Source organism: Pteropus vampyrus, unplaced genomic scaffold (genome assembly GCF_000151845.1).
Source record: "Pteropus vampyrus isolate Shadow unplaced genomic scaffold, Pvam_2.0 Scaffold58, whole genome shotgun sequence".
NCBI classification, from domain to species: domain Eukaryota; kingdom Metazoa; phylum Chordata; class Mammalia; order Chiroptera; family Pteropodidae; genus Pteropus; species Pteropus vampyrus.
Window position 1 is genome coordinate 3,815,599 of NW_011888839.1, and position 6,603 is coordinate 3,822,201.

At 31.0% G+C, this 6,603-nt stretch overlaps 1 pseudogene; it reads left to right on the top strand.

Moving 5' to 3' along the window:
* Positions 1 to 3,988: 3,988 nt before the first annotated feature.
* On the top strand, positions 3,989 to 4,104 carry LOC111740171 (annotated as a pseudogene).
* The last annotated feature ends 2,499 nt before the right edge of the window (positions 4,105 to 6,603 follow it).

The window sequence follows — 6,603 nt, forward strand, 5'->3', positions numbered from 1 at the left end:
GTAGTTTTGTCAGGAAATGTGATGTCTTCAGCTTTGTTCTGTATGTCTGTCAGTTCCAACTGTTCTGTAATGTTCAAGTAGGCCATCTCTTATAAATTTTATGTATAGATTTTTTTTTCATTATTAAAAGTGGGATACTGTAGTCTCCTATTATTATATTGCTGTTCATTTTTCCTCTCAAATCTGTCAATGTTTGCTATATATATTTGAGCGCACAAATATTGACTGAATATTTATAATTGTTATATCTTCCTATTGAATTGGATCTTTATCATTATATAATAATCTTTGTTGCTAAAGACAGTTTTGGACTTAGCATATCTTGTCCGATATAAGTAGAGCTACCCCTGCTTTCCTTTGGTTACCATTTGCATGGAATATCTTTTTTCCACCCTTCACTTTCACTTTTTTCCACCCTTCACTTTATATTTTTTTAAATATAAAGTGAATCTCTTGTAGACAGTTTGAAAGTACTTTTTTTCAATCAACTCAATCACTCTATACATTTTGTTTAGGGACTTTAGCTATATTCAAAGTAATTTTTAATAGGAGAGGACTTACTATTGCCTTTTTGTTGTCTGTTTTGCAGTTGTTTTGATCTGCTCTTTCTTACTCTTGCTCTGTTATTTAATGACTTTTGAGTAGAAGTTTGCTTTGATATTTTGTCTTTGCCTTTTATGTATCTACTATATGTTTTTACTTTGTCATTACCTTGAGACTTGAATAAAGTGTCTTATCGTTATAACTGTCTATTTTAAGTTGTTACAAAATTAACTACAATCAGATACAAAACTTACATTTATACCCAATAAACTTTATATTCTTATAGTCAAGAGTTTATTTCCTTTTGTGTATCCATTAACAAATTTTTATCTTTTAAAAAGTTTATATTAAAGGAATTTATGTTCCATCATTACAGTGATACATTATTCTATATTTCTCTATTTATTTACGTTCATGGGGAGTTTTACTTTATATCCTTTTGTATTGTTGATGAGCATGTTTTCATTTCCATTTGAAGGACTCCCTTAAGCATTTCTTGTAAGTAGTCTTTTTATCATTATGTATGATGTTGAGTATAAGTTTTTTACAACTAGACTTTACCAGTTTGACTGAGTTTCCTACTATAACTAATTTTTTGAGAGTCAAATTGTGTTAAAATTTTTTATGCCTCTTTTAAACGATCATTTATTTTTTCTTGTTTAGGAGTTAATATGGTCAATTACATTCATAAAATTTCTAATGTTAAAATGAACTTGCATTTCTGTCATAAATCATACTTAGTTATAATCAATCATTCTTTTATATATTTTTTGGATTTTGTAACATTATGTTAAAAGATTTTGTTTTTCTATTCTTCAGTAATATTGGTCTGCAGACTTATTTTTTCTTTGTCAGTTTGATATGTTTTAAGATGACTTCTAAAATGAATTAAACACTAACTCTATATCTATTTTCTGAAAATATTTGTACAACATTTCTATTATTTCTTTTTTAAATATTCAGTGTAATTCACCAGTAAAATCATCTAGACTTGGTTTTATTAAGTATGATTTTTTAAATAATAAAGTCAACTTATTCAATATCTATGGGATTATTAAGACTTTATGTTTCTCCTTCACTCAGTTTAAATATTTTTTAATATATCTCTGTTGTTGAATTTTTTAATCTAAAGTTGTTCATATTATTCTATTATCTTTTAATCTTTGTAGGATGTGTGATAATCTTTTTTTTTCCCCTGATATTTTTGTTTTTATATCCTCAACAACCTTAGGCAAGTCATTCATTTAAAAAATATCAATGACTATTTTAGAGCAGTTTTTTATTCATAGTAAAATTAAACAAAAAAGAGATTTCCCATATACTGCTTGTTCCCACCTATGTGTTTAGCTTCCCCTATTATTAACATCTCTCACCCGAGAAGGACATTTGTTATGATAGATGAACCTACATTGACACATCATAAGCACTCAAAGTCCATAGTATATACTTAGTTTCACTCTTGGTGTTGTGTATTCCATGGATTTGGACAAATAATGACAATATCCACAATTATAGTATCATACAGAGTATTTTCACTACCCTAAAAATCTTCTGTGCTCTGCCTATTAATTTTCACTCCAACCTCAACCCTGTAAACCAGTCTGTTTACTGTTTCCATAGCTTTGTCTTTTCCAAAGTGTCCTATAGTTGGAATCATACAGTAAGTAGACTTTTTGTATTAGCTTCTTTCACTTAGTAATATGCATGTAAGGTTCCTCCATGTCTTTTCATTGCTCAATAGCTTATTTCTTTTTAGTGCTGAATAATATTCTAATGTCTGAATGTACCACTGTTTATCCATTCATCTACTGAAGAACATCTTGGTGCTTCCAAGTATTGACAATTATCAATAAAGATGCTATAAATATCCACCTGTAGGTGTTTATGTGGACATAAGTTCTTTTAACTTTTTAAGATAAATACTGAGAAGTGCAATTGCTGTATTGTATGGTAAAGATATGTTGAGTTTTATAAGAACTGTCTAAATATCTTCCAAATAGGCTGTACTATTTTTCATTCTCACCAGTAATGAGTGAGTGTTCTTGTTGTTCTACATCCTCAGCAGCATTTAGTGTTGTCAGTATTCTGGATTTTGGCCATTCTAAGAAATGTGTAGTAGTACCTAATTGTTTAATTTGTATTTAGCTGATAACATATGTTGTGGGGCATCTTTTCACTTGCTTATTAGGTAAAATGTTGTTTTCCTCTAGTGGCATTTATGATTACTTCTTTGGGTTTGTTTACTGCAGACTGAATATGAATTTTTTAAGTGAGTATTTTTTGATATTTTTCCTGCTTATTGTTCTTTGAGGTTCTTATATATGTGGTTTGGTGTTTTTTATTAAATTTAGAAGCTTCTTAGTCATTATTATCTCAAATATTTTTTTCTGCTAATTTCTCTCTTTTTTCTCCATTACATGTGTTACACCTTTTGTAATTGACCTATTATACTTAGATATTCTTTTCTCTTTTATTTTCACTCTGTATTTTAATTTGTGGACTTTCTAATGACAATCTTCAAGATTACTCTTTTTTTCCCTGCCTTTGGCCAAGTCTAGTCTACTGATGAGACAATAAAAGGTAGTATTTCTTTTTCTTTTTTTTTATTTCTAGCATTTACTTTTTATTCTTAGTTTTCTCCTCTGATTACATTACTCATGTGCTCTTGTATGTTGTCTAATTTTTACATTAGACTCCTCAATATAGTAATAATATTTATTTTAATTCCTTGTTTGATACTTCCAAAATCTCTGTTGTATTTGAGTCTGATATTTACTTAATCTCTTCATACAATTTTTCTTGTCTATGAGTATACCTTGTAATTTTCTCGTTGAAAACTGGACATGATGAATTGGGTAGTAGGAGCTGAGATAACTAGGCATTTAGTGTGAGTTCTTTTGTTAATCTGGAGTGGAGGTGGGCTTTGTTAGCTATGTCTGTAGGTGCCAGAGGCTTCAGTTTCCTCTTTTTTACCCCTGTTTTCTCTGGATTTTTCTCAGCCCTTACTCCTAAATATAGTCTGGGTCTTTTAGATCTTTCAGGTTTAATCTGCCGTACTGGTGATTCATAGAATTGGTGGTAAAGCGTGAGGGAAGGAAAGCATTCTAATCTTATAATTAAACATCAGTCTTTTAATGATGATGAGTTCATTGGCTGTGCCTTTCAGAAGAGTTTTTTAGTGCTTTTTTCATTCATTTGGTTGGTTTTGTTTTACTTTTTCTTTCCTTCAGTGAAATAAAAAGTCTGGAGTAGGCTGGAATTGGCTAATTGCCCTTGAAGACAATTAGCCGTAGATATGTAAGGCTCTGGCAAAGTAGTTTTCCTTGAGAATTAGTCTTTGTTATAAAAAATATTCTGGGACATAGTTCCATAGTGTAGTATTTAGCACATCTGTTTTACATGCAGAAGGTCCTGGGTTTGTGCCCCAGTGGAGCCACAGTCCATGGTCTACAGCCATGCCACCCTGAACAAGCCCAACATCTGATCTTGGAAGTTAAGCAGGATCAGGCCTGGTTAGTACTTGGATGGGAGACCACCTAGGAAGACCAGGTGCTGTAGGTATAAATAATAATAAATAATAATAAAAAAATGTTCTGGGCATATTTTTAAATGTTCCTTATTTCATTCATAAAGGTTTTTTTTTTTTTTTTTTTTTTGGTGGAGGAGTCTCGAGAATCTGTTTTGGTTCTTGGAAATAAAAGCTATAAAAGTGGGTCCTTCCTAAAACTGGTCCTCCAGGAAATATTTTCTTAACAAGCTAGTCCATATACATCCTTCAGCAGTTCATCAACATTTGTATTTAAGTGTTCCTGGCAGTTTATATCCCTAGTAGCCACTATTTCAGATGAACTATTGGTTAAAATTTTCTGTATTTGCCTGTCTTTCTAGATTTTTAGATGGTAGTTTACCCTGCAGTGTCAATTCTCCAATGAATCTAAGACATGTTATTGTCTTTCAGTGTGTTCAGCTTTTTTTATTGTTGTGATTATAAAAGTAATAACCTTTAGGTCCTTTAAATATCAGAGTTGGAACTGGAAATCTAGATATTGAACTTTTTAGTTCTTAAATTTTCAATTTTTTATTTTGTAGAGTTTCTGTTTCTCTTATTAGAATTCTTATTGTTTTATTTAGAATGCATTTTTCTTTACTTCATGCATCATCATTATTGTAGTGTCTTTCATGTCTCCTTCTGAGAGTTCAAAAGTCCCTGCCACCTGGAAGTTGACATCTGTTGATAATCTTTTCGTTGAGAATGGGTCATATTTTCCGGACACTTTGTATGGCAAGTAATTTTAACTGTTTCTTAAATATTTTGAGTGATATGTTATGTATACATTGATTACTCTCAATTCCCTGGAAAAGTTGTTGTTGTTGTAAGCAATAAACTCAGTTTGGTTTAGAACATAACTTTTTCTTGCTGTTAATTAAGTCCTCTAATCATTTTCTATTCTGGTTTGGGTTTTTCCCATAAAATTATAATTTAAATGTTAGTCTGAGATTTATGCATGTGTTCATATCTTTTTTCTGTTCTCTGAAACTTTCCTACATTGAATTTAAAAATGGCCTTCTTCAGCTCTTTTTCTCCCAGGTTTTATCCACATTCTACAGCCTGCATGGCCAATTTCCCCAGTTCCTTTGGCTAGAAAAATGTTAGGTCTGTTGAGGTTCAGGTACACCATTAAAGCAAAAATGCTTAGAAAATAAAATGAGAAACTTAATCACAGACTATTGCTTCTCTACATTTTGATTCTCATCTAAAACTTACTTTTTAAAGATGTCTTTTATTTTTTACTTTTTAATATCTTTGGGTAGTTTATTTTTTTGTCCATATATTTATTTTTTATTTGTAATAAGAGAAATGATGTGTTATATAGATTTATGTCATTCTCATAGACCTCAAGCCAATATATTTTATATTGAAACTTGATGAATATTCAGATAGAGCTAATTGCTATTCCATTTGCATATATATGATTTAAAACAAGGATGAAATAAAGAAGTGTTGCCTTTTCAACTAGTTCTGGATTTCACAAAAGTAAGATTTCATAGTAAACAAATAAATTTGGAGTTCACATTTTGTATAAGATTATGTTTTCACGATCATGTATTTAATCAGATTAAGGAGCTTGCATCATAATTTAATGAATATACTATTATAGTACTTCCTCCAACAAAAATATCTTTATATGTATATATGTGTGAATATGTATATGTATATGTATATACGTGAATTATCATTTGACCTAATTTCTGTCAATTCAAATCTATTGTTAAGTTCCTCCAGTGAATTTTTCAGATCAGTTAATTTTCTTTTCAACTCTTTCTTTAAATTTCATTTGATTTTAAAAATTGTTTCTACCTCTTTATTGGTATTTTATGTTTGACATATTGTCATCATGCCTTCCTTTACTTCTTTAAACTTAGTTTCTTTTAGTTCTTTGAACATTCTTATAACAACAGCTATTTAAAAATTTTTATCTATTAAAGCCGACTTCTTGTTGCTCTTCCGGTTAGTTTCTGTTGTCAGATATTTCCATTTTAGTGGACATACTGTCCTGCTTCAACAATTCAACAATTACCTGAGGCATAATTCCTTCAGAAATTAATCCAACCAAATGTAAGCTCCTTTGATGTGGTAGTTTCTGTGGTCAGTATTAGGGATTTTTCTGACCCCAGAAGTGTTCAGAGCTTTCTCTCTCTATCTCTCTGGCAAATTAATTAGACTACAGGTTAGTCTATATCTCCAATGAATCTATCAATCTTTGCTCAACTGGCTTTCACCACAACTTCCACTGTTTTGGAGAGGGTCCTTAGTTCTTCTGAGAGATATTTGGAGCACTCTTATCTGCTTACCACAAAGACACATCCTTGAGCAAAATCTTTGAACCAGGGCCCTAGTGATGTGGGAGGGGACAGTACAACCATATACTTCTCCCTGAGTGAAAACTCTGCTTTAGGCACTAAGCGTTTAGCAGAGAAGGGGGAAAAGTCTGACGTCTTTTGGTTTGCATCTCTGGGTGTGGACCTCTTTCCTCAAGGACTAGGGCAAAGACAATTAGG